The sequence below is a fragment of the Canis lupus genome, chromosome 5 (genome assembly GCF_011100685.1).
Source record: "Canis lupus familiaris isolate Mischka breed German Shepherd chromosome 5, alternate assembly UU_Cfam_GSD_1.0, whole genome shotgun sequence".
Classification (NCBI taxonomy): domain Eukaryota; kingdom Metazoa; phylum Chordata; class Mammalia; order Carnivora; family Canidae; genus Canis; species Canis lupus.
The window spans coordinates 59,410,978-59,426,003 of NC_049226.1; the positions used below are offsets into that span (position 1 = coordinate 59,410,978).

General features: G+C 54.1%; 1 protein-coding gene across 1 annotated transcript in view; it reads left to right on the plus strand.

Annotated features, from left to right (window-relative positions):
* AJAP1 (adherens junctions associated protein 1) overlaps positions 1–15,026 on the plus strand; it is a 123,114-nt gene that overhangs the window by 21,402 nt on the left and 86,686 nt on the right. The gene's annotated exons all lie outside the window — the stretch shown is intronic.

A 15,026-nucleotide genomic window follows, 5' to 3' on the forward strand; every position in this document is an offset into this window, starting at 1 on the left:
GGACCAATTAGGGTGAGAGTTCTGGTTCAGCCTTGTGCTTCGTCAGAGACAGAGTGAACTCACCACTGGCGGTTTGGATTCATGAGTCCTCTTTCCTGCTCCAATCGAGGCTTTACCAGAATCACTGATGCAGGGGAGGCTCTGCTCCTGAGGGAGGAGCAGAAAATTTGACATCTCTGTGGAATGCATTGAACTGCATTTCCCCCCAGATAGGGGGCTACCAGATAAAATATGGGAAGCACAGTTATTTTAATGTATATCCAGTTATTATTTAATTTCAGACAAACAACAAATACTTCTTTGTTGTGTGTCCTAACTTTTGCATGGGATATTATTATACTTAAGGAAAAAAAAAAAAAGCTGTTGTTTCTCTGAAATGCAAATGTAACTGGGCATCCTGTACTTTTATTTGCTAAATCTGGCTGCCCTGTTCCCAGGGATTGCAAACTGGCCGAGGGGCTGGGTTAGAGCACGGATGGAGCAGTGGGCAGGGAGAGGGCTCTGGAGACAGGATGCAGGGGGAGCTGTGGGCGTTAGTAACCCTTTTCAAGGGCAGGGGTCAGCAAACTATGGTTCCAGGAGCATATCCCACGGCTGCCTAATACCTGTCAATAAAGTTTTATCAGCACATGGTCGTGCATGCCCATTTGCATATTGTCCATGACCGCTCTTGTGCTACAAAAGACAGGATGGGACGGTTGTGACAGAGCCCCCAGCCAAGCCTGCAGAGCCTTAAGCGCTTGTCCTCTGAGCCTTTCTAGAAATAGTTGGCGAATGCCTGCTGTGTGGTCAGAGGTCAGCAGGAAGTTGTTAGTGTGGGGAGTGGAGGGAAGGACTCAAGTCAGATGCGAGGGGGCACTTTCTGACCTGGGGGGCCCCTGGCCTGGCCTGCTGGAGCAGTGGGCAGAGGCTCTTGGCGGCTGGTCTCAGGCCCCCACTCCTGGGGCTCTGGTGCCATGGGAGGCTCTCGGGGCTCCTGTTCTGATGGCACAGGGACAGGGCAGAGTGAGCAGCCTCCACCCTTCTCTACCTCCCCGCCTCCGTATTTTGGGGTCTCTGGCAGAAAGTTCTATGCAAACAAAAGCCTCGTTTTATCTGTGCCCTCCTATTTCTGTTTCGTTGCGTACTTCTGCTGTTCCTTCTCGACATTCAGCATTTTCAAACACAGATTGTGCGCAGGGCATGAATCACGGTGCCATGTGGCTATGGAGACGTTGTCCTGGGTCCTGGCTCGGGCATCTTCCTGCAGGCGGGAGAAGGCTCTCCCTTCACCGTGAGGCCCAGGTGTCAGAGCATCAGGACTGGGTGGAGGGGACTGGACGCACACACAGCCTGCACCTCCCTCTGCTGGGCCACCGTCTTCCTTCCAAACCCCCCAGGGGTGAGCAGCAGGAGCATGCCTCAGCGAAGTCCAAGGGTGCTGTCCCCGGAGATTCCCTCACTCTGACACCCACTCCAGGCTTTGGGGAGTCCCGGGACCCTCTAGTCCTGACACCAGCTGCAGCCCTTGGGGGTCTCCAGTGCCACCCCCAGGCTCAGTGATTTGCTAGAGGGACTCGCCCTATACTCACAGCGAGGGTTAGTTCCAGGGAGCGGATACAGATTAAAATCAGTGAAGGGAAGAGACACGGGAAGTGGAGTTCAGGGAGGAACTAGCCAGGTCCAGGATCTTGCGTAACCCCACTATGGATGATGGTGTCGCTAAAGCCAGCAGAACCCTGCCCCAGAGGTCTTCGGGGCAGCAAAATGGGAGAGAGTAGACAGAGAAGTTTCTCCATTAATCAGTGAGACATCCCTGAGGCACTTGGCGAAGTTGCTGCCGAAGCAGCATCGGGGCTGCTCTCCCACTGGGACCTGGACACCTGCAGCGTGAGAGGGTCCCCCCGTGGCTCCCAGCGCCGTGTCCATGTGAGGACAGCCCATCCTGTGGGTTGCCTGCTGCACTTCCCCTTCTGTGGCCGGTTTCGGGAGAGGACGCTCTTCCAGTCCGTCGGCTGCTGCAGGATCAGTGGGCACCGTGTGTTCACCACCTCCTCGTGTCAGCTTGGTGCCTGTGTATTACTCACGCTCCTTCAATTTCCTCATCTCCTGTGCACTTGCTCGTTTTTTCCCCCTTCCCCCCCTTTTTTTTAAAGCAGTTCCAAAAAAAGATGATTTGTGTGAAGGCAGTAAAAACTGAGTTTATTTACAATGAATCCAAGCTTTGGCCAAGGATCCCAGAAGAGGCCACACTGGCTTCTGGAAAGTGCCTGGTCGTGTCACCGTGACATGAGGTTGTGGCCTGACTGGGTGAGATCCATTCCCTCACTGCCGTCCTCCTGGGCTCCCCATGTCCACTTCTATGCTTCCTTCATGGAGACACGTGAGCTAGTGCTGACCGAGGGACTCTGTGGTAACACATATGAGAGAGAAGGAAGGTGGTTCCTTGGGAACTCGGGCCCACAGAGCACCTAGACGCTGAGCTGGGGTTGGGAGCAGACCAGGGGAGAGGCAGAGGGTTGCTGGGTCCCCTGCTCATCGGACATCCACGTTTTGGGGTGACGTGGCCTGCAAACGTGACTTCTCTACCAGTGTCCGCACCCAGGGGCCAGTGATAAACAATGGTAACACGAGGAATTCAGCCTCTAGATTATTACGGTATTGGATTTGCTGTGAGTAGGAAACCCAGATGCAATGGTATTGGTTCCAGGAGTTAAAAAAAAAAAAAATTGTGGATGCAAGGCTATCAGTTGGACGTGGGTAGAAGGCTGGCCATCCCCCAGCCTGGGTGGAGGGAGTGCGGTGACGAAGAGCTCTTGGGCCCACAAAGAAGCAGGCTCACACGTGTGTTCTTGTCTCCTCCTGGCTTCTGTGGACTGAAGATGCCGGGTCCTTCTGCAGAGCACGCCAGCCAGGTGCTGAGCTTGACCCCACCCAGGGAGTGAGGAGCTTGCGGAAGCCCAAGGGGCAGGTCGAAACGTGATGGTGGAGATCCCGACCCACATCCACTGCTCTCCTTCTGTGCCCTCGCAGTGATCACCTGGCCAGGCCAGTGCCACAGAGTGCTAGGGAGAGAACATTCTGGAAGATAGAATGAATCTCTGGTGTACCCCGCTGCGTCGTGTTTCCCTTGGCTCATCTGTTCTCACTCCTGCAAGTGTCTGTTCTGATGTTCCTCCCCGGACATCTTATCTCAAAGGGCCTCCCTGAGACTGGGGCAGGTGCTCCAGGAGCGTGGCGGCTCCCTATGGGTCCTGCTGCCTGGCTCAGACCTGGCACGTCCCCAGTGTGAGTCTAGACAGTGGCCCGTGGACGGATGGGTGGGTGATGGAAGCACTGAATGTGTGGACGTGTTGGAGGAGTTTGTCATTCAGGAGGAGGGGTGGTCTGGGAGAGTCAGGAGGATTCCAAGGCCAGGAGAACAGAGCTTATAGGTCAGGAAGGGTGTCCGGCAGTGCTTGTGGACCTCAATTATGGAGGTCCAGTGGTGAGACAAGTCACCTGTGGTGACAGTGAGTTCCCCACTGGAGGAGGCATGTAACCCAGGTTGAATGACAGGTGGCACGGGTGCTGCAGAGGGGGCACCCTAGGAGACTGTCAGGGTGGGCTTTAATGATGCACCTTCCAGCTCTGACCGCACACACCCTGCTTCCGCTAATAGAGAGGCTGCCCTGGCTCTGCAGCCGCCCTGCCGAGCGTGCTGCTAAGATTAATTGCTTTTATTTGTAGTAAATGAGCTGTTCAGATAGAGAAGGGCCTCGCCGGGAACTGGCCAGCGGCCTCTCCTTCCTCTTCCCACTGGGGATCTCACCCTCTCTTGGCCTGCTCTGCTACGCCAAGTGTAAGACAGAGGGGATGAAGGAGGGAAGGGAGGGTTTAAAAAACAAAATCAACAACTAACATCGGAAACCACGGTGTGCCGTGCAGGGGGTGTGTGAAGCCGTGGCTTGCAGGAGAAACTCTTTGAAAGTCAGCCAACTGACGTTCACAGCAGGTGGAAGAGTCGTTTCCTAAAAATGCTCCAAATGGAAATGCCTTGAAGTTCAAAAAAAAAAAAAAAGTGTACGTGTGAGTGTGTGTTCAGGTCATTAAGAGCCCATAGTTCAATATATCCCATCAATGACGAGATGGAGCACTCCTCTCTTCTGGCCACGGTGCTCCTACAGCTAACTATCAGCTCACTTTGGAATGCCAAGTCATTATTTTCAGAGAAATGTAAATGTACAAGTACATTTACATATAAAGTAAATATAATATAGAAACACATATAGGCATCACACGGAGTGAGCATGTGCTGTTCACATGGGAGGTGTGTCCTGTTGTTCACATGGGAAGTGTGTCCTGTCCCTCTTGGTGGCCTGGGGAGCGAGGACCAGCCTGGCTGGCCGGCAGGTGGCGGGTGCAGCCGCCCTTCCTGGAGGCAGGGAGACATCCCCCCCCCACACAGTAGGGATGTCCTGCCAGCCAATGTGACAGGCGTCCCTTTGTCCAGCACTAGAGGTTGCATAAAACTACTTCCCGATGAATCTCCCCTGTTGCGTGGGGATTCTTGCGGGTTCCGTGTATCCATGACTCACATAGAAAGGTGTCTGGCACAGAAAGTGCGTGTCACAGGCATCAGTAAATCTGGCCCTGGTTCATGCCTTGTGGAGCCGGCCTGTTTCTGAAGATGTTTGTATTAGTGAGTGACTGCTGTATAACCAGTCATCACAAACTCACACCTCCTGTGGGTCCGGGGGCAGGGTGGGGCGGAGGCCTGGGCCTAATGTAGTGGCCTTCTGCTGCACAAAGCTGCAGTCAGGATGTCAGGTGGGTCTGGGGTCTCATATGTGGCTGGACTGGGGCGGGGGTCCCTGCCGAGCGTGGGGTGGCTGCAGCACACAGTTCCTTCAAGGCTGTCAGCCGAGGGTTCCCTTTCTTGTTGGCTGTGAGCTGCCAGCCCTGTGGCCTTCCCCCAGTGGTGGCTCACAACAGGGCAGCTTCCTCCCCCAAAATCAGTGAGCCAGAGAGCCCCCCACCCCCAGCACGATGGGATGCTGTGATCTTATGTAAGGTTATCCTGGAAGGGACGTCACTGCCTTTGCTGTTTCCTGTTGGTTGGAAGTGGGTCAGGTCCCTCCCACACCCAGGAGTGGATTATAGAATGTGTGAACACCAGGAGGCGGGCACCCTGGGGATGGCTCTCTGCTACCCGGTGTCTGCCCAGCATGTGGCAAGTGGCACTGTCTGGGGTTCTCCAAATAACTGCTAACAGTTGTAGACTCCACAGGACCCAGTGCACCCAGGTGCACCTGCCCTGAAACATCTCATTGCATCCTCAGACAGTCCAGTGACCCTGCCATTATCCCTGTTCGACGGCTGAGAAAACCAGCTCACAGGCAGGCTTGGGAACTCAGCCAAGGCCACCCAGCGAGTATTGGGAACACGGGATCAGGTGTACATGCCCTGATCTGTGTTAGCCCTCGAGACCAAGGGTGAGCTGCTGACGAAGACCCAGGCCCTGGAGGCAGTGCTGGGCTGGGCACCTGAGCTCCCCGGAGTGGTAGATGTAGCCCTGTTTCATACACTCTCCCTGCTCCGTGTGCCATGTCCTGTTTCCTGACACAGCCTCCTCTTGAGAGCTCTTATCACCCTCTGATCGGCTGTACCTTCTGCCTGGTTTATGTCTTATCCGTCTCCTCTTTCTAGAATGTCAACTTGTACCCCGTGTCTCAAGATCCCAGAACAGGGACCCTCAAGTACACCATGAATGAATGAATGAATGAATGAATGGGAGTCTTTGGTAAGGGGCCTCGGATCCTAAGTGGCCATGGCTGATCAGTGTCCTGAGGCCACCGTAGCAAAACAGCACAGACTGGGGGGCTTCAAACAGGGAGACTTTGTTCCCTCCTGGTCCTGGAGGCCAGAGGCCAAAGATAAAGGTGTCCATGGGGCTGCACTCCTTCTAAAGGCTCCAGGGAGGAATCCATACTCCCCTCGTCTAGTCTCTGGCGACCACTGGCAGTCCTCCGGGCATCTTGGCTTGTGGCTGCATCTCTGTAGTGTCTGGCTCGGTCTTCCCAAGGCCTGCTTCCATCTGTGTTCATCTCTCCTTCTTGGAAAGACACAGGGGTATGAGGGCTGTCCAGAGAAGCAGGGCCAGGAGGACGTGTGTATATGTGTAAGTAGACATAGATTTACTATGAGGAATTAAATCAGGTGATCACGGAGGCTGAGAAGTCCCCAGATTTGCAGTCTGCAAGCCAGAGAGCCGGGAGGGCCCCCTGCGTTAGCTCCATCCTGAAAGCCAGAGGGCTCGTGACCCGAAGAAGAGCTGGTGCTCCAGTTCAAATTGGAGGCAAGAGATGACTGTTGTCCCAGCTCAGTGCAGTCAGGGAGAACCTTCTGGGTTTTTTGTGTTTTGGTTGTTGTTGTTCTGTTCAGCTCTCCAACGGGTTAGGCAAGGCCCACTCTAATCAGAGAGGACACTCTGCTTGACTCAGTCTACTGATTCCAATATTAGTCTCATCCAGACACAGCCCATAGACACACCCAGAATGACCTTTGAGTGTCTGGCGCCCCAATCCAGCAGACATGAAATTAGTCCTCACACCGGGTCTTAGATTCATGGTCAACTGTGATCCAGCAGGACCTGTTCTTAACTGACTCCATCTTAAAATACCCTATTTCCAGATAAGGTCACTTATCTCCATCCTCCCATTGTGGGTCTGCTGGGCCTGGCCTTCCTCCATCCCCGGACACCTGCATTGGTGGATGCTTGCAAACGAATAGACCAGCATGGGATTGCAAGGAGCACCATCCTGCTGGCCCGGTCTCTAGCCACCATTCAGGTCGCTGCTGTCCATTTTGCTCCCTTGCAGAGTCACCGTGGGTCTGCTGCTACTGCCGGGCAGAGATGACTGTCTGGAGACAAGAATCACAGTTGTCCTTTCAGGCACACTCAAGTTGTTATATATTAGACATACAAAATTTGTTTCCATCCCAGGAAGAATGGTGAAGCTCCACATAGCATTTCCACGTAGGAGCTTTGATTCCAGCACCGGCGTCTTCCTAGAGGTGTTTTTATATGGACTTTTGGCTGAAGGGGAGTAGAAATAGAACATTTCTCTGCAGGATTACAGTTTAGTGTCTTATAACCTATACGATACGGGAGCTAAATAATAGATCTTTGACATTAGAATGCGGGAGGATTTAGAAATATTGCAAAGATAAACTTCTGAGCAAGTTCTGTTTGAAATGGAGTGTTTTCCAGCACCCATTATTGGCTTAAAATCCTGAGGGAAGAGTTAAATAAATCAAAGAGACAGGTGCAGGTTTCAGATTAAACAGCCAAACTCATACAAAATCCCTTTGTCTAGACTGGACAAACATCAAGTGTTATTTCAGAGAGTTTGATGAAATGCCCCACTGTTAACCCACAGCCCGCTAAATGCCCGCAGTGTTTGGTGAAGCCCTTCGGAAGCCCGTGTTTTCGGCAGCACGGACAGTGTGCAAAACCGCCACAGACTGCAGCAGAGAGGGGTGTCAACTGGACCACCCTGTCAGCGTCCCCGTCTGCTAGCCACAGGCCAAGGAGAGGAGGCCAAGCGCCTGCCAGAGCGGGGCCAGGACGCCCGCCACACCCTGCCCAGGGCCGGCCTCTGGGAGGAGTCGCAGGCGGGTGGGCAGGCGGGCGCTTGCGAGCGGCCTGCGTCCAGAGGCTGGGAGTCTGGCTGGAGCTGGCCAAGCTTCTGTCTGTTCGGGGTGTTTTTGCTCACCTGGCCAGACAAGCCCAGCTCGAGCAGAGAGGACAGGCCCAGGCTGGGTGGCTCCTGGGGTAGAAGAGTCCCCCTCCCCTCCTCCTGACAATGCCCTTTGCTCCAGAGAAGCAAGGCCTTTTAGAAATATGGTGTGTCGCAAATTTGCACCTCTGTCCATCTTCCACAGGGAAGAGGCAGCCGAGTGCGGGAAGGTGGCATGCTTGGGGTCTTGGGGACAGCCTGGGGAGCGCGAGTCAGTTCCGCGGGCTTCTTCACATCCTCTGCCTCGGTCTCCCCATCTGCAAAGGCCAGCGGGTTCTAGGCGCTACTCTGCGTGCTGGACATGGGCTGTGGGCCTTCCTCAGCACCCTGTGATGGTCCCCATTTCGCAGATGACAAAACTGAGACAAAGGAGGGTCAGGAAGTTCATGAGGTCACACGGCCGGGAGGGGCCAGGATGCAGCCAGGGAGTCTGGCGCCGAGTGCCTTGACAATGCCATAGTCGACTGGCACTGCAATGCCAGGAATGGGCAACACATCCCCATCTGCCAACTTGGCGATGCTGAGCGTGCCAGCAGCATTTGCCTTAGATGCTGCGGTACACGGTGGGCTGTACTGGGCATGGGGCTCTCCACAGCTGGTGAGCCATTGTCACCACTGTGGGCGTCCTGGCTACAGTCTCCTTGCTCAGGGACACTCGGGGGTGCCTCGCCCCCTGTGGCTGCCTCCTTCCACCTGAGCCTCCACCTAGACCCCCTTTTCTCCCCTCTCCAGCCTGAGGCCTATCAACCCACCCAGGCCAGCCTGGTTCCAGGCCCCTCACCTCCCTCCAGGCTCACTCTTGAACCTGGCTCCACAGCACCCTATAGAGTCTGCCTGGATTTGTGCAGTCTGAAACCCAGGACTGCCCCACCGGAGTGATTCCTGCATGCCCACCCCCATGGCATCCAGAGCCATGCTGAGCCCTTTGTGGGGTTTTAGACTTGTGATGAGGATGGCAATAAGCCCCTGTGTGGGTCCAGGGCCCCAGCTCTCCCTCTGCTCCTCGCTGTGGCCCCAACTGCATTATCTGCCAAAGTCCGGACATCCTTCACCCTCTTGGGCCTCTTTCCTGTTATCTGTAGAATGGGGTTCATTAGCATCTTGTCCTTCAGGGCTGTGGGAGGATTGGATCGACCAAGGCCATGGATAGCCTGCCTGTAGCACACACTCTGTGAAGGTCAGCTGAGATGCCCACTTGGCCTGCAGCACTCGGAGTCAGCGCCCTGGAAGGCTTGTGGAATGCAGATTCCTGGGCCCAAGCGTCTGATGCAGCAGGACCAGAGTGAGGCCCAAGAACTGCAATTCTTACCAGGGCCCAGGTAGCGGTGCTGATGCCGCTGGCCTGGGGACCCCCTCTGAGGGCCTCTGAGCCTGTCCCTCCTGCTTTGGTGGATCTTCTGTGACCTTGATGTGTGCGAAAAGCAAGTGTGACTTCACAAACTTGGGACAGCAGGGAGACATAGGACATGTGCTTTCCATGTGTTTTAGGGGATATTGCTTCCCATGCTGAGCGCCTGCCACCCTGGCTCCCCCTGGGCACTCTGGCATGAAGTACTTGGAAGACCTCCCTGGGGCACCTGGCTAGCATGAAGCTGCACCTGCTTTCTCCCTGATTCCACAACCATCTGGGGTCACGGCCTGTGTCCCAGCTCCAGAAGGGTTGCAGGGGTCACGGGCAGAAAAAAGGGCTGTCACTGCCCTCAGAAAGCCCCAGGGATGGAACTAGGTGGATAAGGCATGAGAAGGGTCAGGAGAACTTGATACACAGGGTCAGGGGCGGGAGGCAGGGGGTTGGGCAGGAAGCAGAGGGTTGGAGGCAGGAGGCAGGGTGTCGGGGGCAGGAGGCAGGGGTTTGGGGGGGTGGGAAGAAGGGGTCAGGGGCAGGAAAAGAGGAACTGAGTAGAGGGAGGTCAATTGGGCAGAAGGTCCCCAGGAGCTCCACAAAGGGCCAAGAGGGGCCGGGCCTTGGGGCTGCCAGGGTGGGCATGGCGGGCTCAGTCCAGTGATTTAATTTCCTGCGGTCTGCAGAGCTTGAGGCTCCGAGGTTGTTGCCACCCTACGCCTGTGCAGGGCCAGGAACTCACCCCCAGCTGTGCAGGGGCAGCTGTGAAGGAGCTGATAATTTTCCTCCACAGAAACCGTCCTCCGTTCATTTGCTCTTGGCTCAGCACATCTTGCAGGTTTAAGAGTTCACAGGGAAGGCAGGAAGGAATAGGCCGCAAGGCTCCCCTCGAGCCTTGGGCAAGGGACTACATGGCCATCTTTATGAGGGCCTGCCTTCCTGGCCACCAGCTTAATGAGCTGCAGAGGGAGAGTTCAGGGAGCAAGGTCCAGGGCAGCTCCAGGCCTGCCTGCCTGTTGGGAGGACCGGTGGGGATGGAGGGGGGCAAGCAGCTTGGGAGAGGAGGGGAGGAACTGGGAAGGGATGGAGGGGGTGAGCAGCCTGGAGGGGGAGGAGAAAGGAGGGGATGGAGCTACTCAGGCAAGTTGTCAGCACATCCTCATTCCAGGGAGCTCTTTCCCTCCTGCCTCTTAGGCATCCAAGCCCATTGCCTTTCCTGGGTGCAATACTGGGACAAGAAGCTTTCTGCAAGCACGTCTGGCTCACCATTTGCTTCTAAACAGAGCTGCATGTTAAGTGTCAGAGGCTGACACGTGTCTCTCCCATTTCCCAGGTGGGAAGGCTGAGGCAGGGGGCCTGCAGCTTGTCTGGGGGCAGTGACCAAATGGTGAGCAGGGCTGAGATGGAGCAGAACAGAGGGTCCAGTGAGCTCTTCTCCCCGACCTCCAGGCAGCCGGCCGTCGAAGGCCTCGGAGAATGGAGTCTGACCCGGTTCCTGGCAGTTGTCCTCTGCCTTTGTCATCATAAGTCATCATAGCAGGAGGAGGAAAGACAAAACGAGACAAAACCAACCTCCTGCAGCTGGGGCCTCCCCTCCTAGCAGGACTTTTCTGGAGGACGTGCTGATGGCCCAGCACCCTGTCCATCCCACGGCCATCCCGTGTCTATGCGACAGTGTTCCCTGGGCAGCCGACGCATGTTAGTGAGATTGTGTCCAGAACCAGGAGCTGTGAAATGCTCCAAGCCCATAAATCATGAAAAACAAGGACATAACCTTGGTTCTTTCTGCACCATCAATACATTACCTAATTCAATCATAAAATGGAAGAGCAGTTCCATTTGTATAATTCCGTATGAAAAATCAGCAGATCTTTGCATTTTAAATGCTGCCTGCACAGCCTCTCCATGGGACGAGCGGGGCCTCCCTTTGATGGAACAGGTGTCAAGCAGAAAGGATATAAACAAGCTCCTGTGTCACTACCTTCCGTGAGGATGCTTATTTAGGGGATCTTTTAATGCCTCGCTGCGATGGTTTATTTGCAAATGGTCTGCAAGCTGCTAACAATTTGTATATCACAATTTGTGGGAGCCTGGCGGCAGCCACCATCCTAACTAATAACGTTGACAGATCACCAAACGCAGCGTCTCTGTCTTCAAACTGCTGCTGGCAGGAGCTCCTTCCTGGGACCAGAGATCTAGATCTAGACCCCACTCAGGGCCGCCACCCGCTGCCAGGCAGGGGACACACAGGCTCATTGGTGCCACCTTAGCGTGCACTGTGGGTGCCTCCCCTCTGCCTCCCCTGCCGCACATCCAACCGAGGGGGCAGGTGTTGTTGGCGGCCAGTGATAAGCCATCTGGTCAACCTGAGGCCACAGGCTCAAGGTCTGTTTGCTTGGTTACTGCAGCCTCTGCCAGGTTGGGGATGGCAGGAAGTGTCTGACAGACAGAGGGACCCAGGCAGCACACCAAATTTGGCAGGACTCATTCCTTTAGGGATTGCCTTCTGTTTTCCCTGGGTAAACCCAAACAGTGCCCTGGATGGCAGGGCCTTCTCCTTCTTCCCTGGGGTCTTCTCCCACAAAGCAGATGCAGGCACGAGGCAGCTAATGCTGAACTAGTTGCTGAACTGGTAGAGTGATCGACCCTCACTGTCTTCATAGCCAGTAGGGCTGTCTCCACTCTGCGGCCCTGAATCCAGTGATCACTGTGGTGTGCATTTCCTGGGGTTATGGCAATGAAGTGCCATGGATGGGGAGCTCAGAACAAAAGGAACAGAGTCTGTCCCAGCCCTGAAGGCCAGAAGTCCAAAATCAAGGTGTATGCAGGGCGATGCTTCCTTCTAAAGACTCAGGGGGACGATCTTGCCTTGTCTTCCAGATCCTGGTGGCTCTGGGTGGCTCCAGTGCATCTTGGCTTGTGGTCACATCACTCCCTTCTCTGCTTCCACCTTCACATGTCCTCCCTGTGCCTTCTCCTGTAAGGATACCTCTCACTGGATTTAAGGCACTCATGGGTAGTTCCAGGAGAGTCTCAACTCAAGACCTTGAACATAATCATATCTGCGAAGATGCTTTTTCTGAATAAGGGCACATTATCAGGCTGGGGGTTAGGATGTGGATGTCTCTTTCTGGGGGCTGCCATTTCACCCACTATAGCAGTGTCATCCCTTGGAGTGCCTGCTGTGTGCAGGGACTTGTGTCCCTCACCCTCCTCTTCCTGAAAACCTCCCCTATCACTTGTGATTGACAGATGAGGACATAGAAGCGTGGTGGTCTGTGTGCCATAGGCCCAGACGCGTCTACCGTGTGGTATAGCAGGGAGCAAGCAGATGAGCCCTTTGGGCGTCAGGGTCCAGATTCCTACCCTTGACCTCCCTGTCTCCCTTTCTGCAGCCAGAACCTCAAGAGGGGCTGGCTCCAAGTTTTTTTTCTTCCCCAAGAGTGCAGGTAAGTCCCTTAATCTATCTGTGCCTCTAGAACAGCCCCATCCGAGAGCATGCCCACACAGTTACCGGGCTTCCGTCAGTGAAATGATAAACCCCAGTCCTCCGCCATCCCTCACCGATTCTGAGGAATTTTTTTCCCTTCCTACTATTCTACCAATCTCAGTGCCAGCAAATTAATAAGGAGATTGGCTGAGATGCTAATGTGGGCAGGCCATTATTCCAGAAGGTTCTTGCCTGCCCTTCCTGGCTATGGTCAGGACACCATGCTGGCCCCAGCCTTTAGGTCTGGGGTAAGATGAGCCCCTGGTCTGTTTGTCCCCTTTGTCCCTCTGGAAGTCACCAATCCCTCCAATCCCTCAGTGTAACTCATTGGCATGTATCAGCCTCCTTTTAGGATTACAGCCTCCAAGCAAAGGGTGGTCTCTGCTCTGCAGAGGGATCAGAGCAGAAGGTCAGCGCCCCCGAGCTGGACTAGTGTCCTTGCTGTCCACTCCTTACCCCTAAGCTGACCAGGACAGCTGTCTGCCAGCCGTGAGCCATGTCCCCCACAGGAGCCCTGCAGTAAGTCTCAGGACTGGGGCAGTGGGTGGTGACAGGAGCCAAGAGCCCTGTTCCTTCTCTGACCCTTGGCTTGGCATCTTCCTCCTAGGAGACTGCTGGGTGTCTGTCTGTATTCTTTCTCTTACAGAGTCTATTCAACAATGTAGGAAGTGTTTGCTTTTTTAAACCATCATCAGAGTAAGAATATAGAATTGAGGGCTTGAAAACCTCATGAAGTCCACCACGGACACTCACCATATAGCAGAATCCTGGGGGATGTTTTTGAGGGAAACCATGGATCATTTTTGCAATATCTCGTAACTATCTGTTGTCTCAGCTGAAATTCAGAGTAGGTTTCCCTTAAGCCCAGCACAGAAAAATATAGAGATACTGGCACACCTTCTGTCGGCTTCAACACACTGATTCAGCCCTAATCCACTGGGCCCAGCGTGAGGGCAGATCCTGGGCAGCAGCAGCCTGGTGGACTGCCTCTGGGTGGGAGCTGGAACCCCTGGAGTTTGCATACTAGATCTTCTCCCTCTGGTCCTAGTTTTCTCTTTGATTGGAAATAAAAGACCTAAATAACATCATTTTATTTTATTTTATTTTATTTTATTTTATTTTATTTTATTTTATTTATTTTATTTATTTTATTTTATTTTATTTTATTTTATTTTATTTATTTTATTTTCTCATGAGAGACACAGAGAGTGAGAGGCAGAGACATAGGCAGAGGGAGAAGCAGGCTCCATGCAGGGAGCCTGATGCGGGACTCGATTCGGGGTCTCCAGGTATCAGGCCCTGGGCTGAAGGCAGGTGCTAAACCGCTGAGCCACCCGGGCTGCCCCAACATCTTTTCTTCATTGATTGTGGAGGGGGCAAGGGTTAAATGTTGCTAAGCCAGGCAAAGAACATACAAAGAATAGGGACAATTTCTGTCCTTTGTAATTATGGCTTCTTTAAGAAAAGAGAACATTCACATGTGGAATAGACCACTCAGCCACACTGTTAAGTGCTGAACTGAATTATATGTGAACATTGCTGTCATTGAAAGAAGGAAGAGCACCCAGGACCTGAGTAGTTGGTGCAGATGGCAAATGTAGTGCGACATCCCATGAGAGGGGAGACACACTGGCACCGTTCCTTTATCTGTCCGTCCATTTAATCCATATGTCCATCAGTCTTTTCGTCTGTCCATTTCTCCTTCTAGTCAGCCAGCTATCCATCCATCCATCCATCCATCCATCCATCCATCCATCCACCCACCCACCGACCCACTTATCTATCCAACCATCCATACATCCACGCATCCATCTCTCTGTCCATCGTTTGTCCATCCATTCACCCATCCATGTGTCCATCCATCCATCTATCAGCACTTGTGGGGCATCTCTGTGTGTGGGTGTTGGGTGAGGTCCTGGGGAGGCCAACAGAATAGAGACTCAGAATGTTGGGGCCACCAGCTGAGGGAAGGATTGCAGCTCTAAGTAGCTGTTGATGAGGGGGTGCACCTAGGAGAACATTTCTCAGGGGCCCAGCCTTTTCTGGGGTGACAGGAGGGCATTCAGAAGAAAGGACATTTATGTCAAGGCCAGGGGATGCAGGAGCAGGTAGCCAGGACAGGGAGAGGAATTCGGGGCTAGGCTCTGTTGGAGCCAGAGTGTGACCTTGTGAGCCCCATGAAGGTGGCTGTGGGTTTGGAGAGGGTGGTGTGTGGCCCAGGGTATTGGCTGAGCCATGGTGAGTGTGGACATGAACTCAACTTGACCACACATGTGTGCAGGCTGGGAGGAGGCTGGCCTGGCTGAAGCCTGGCTCCCCCATGTACCTGGTCACTCTGTCCCCAAGGAGATGTTCCTCCATCACCTGGTGGGGCTGTAAGGATGTCTCGGGCTGCCCCGGGCCTTGGTCAGCATGGTACCAACTTATAGTCACC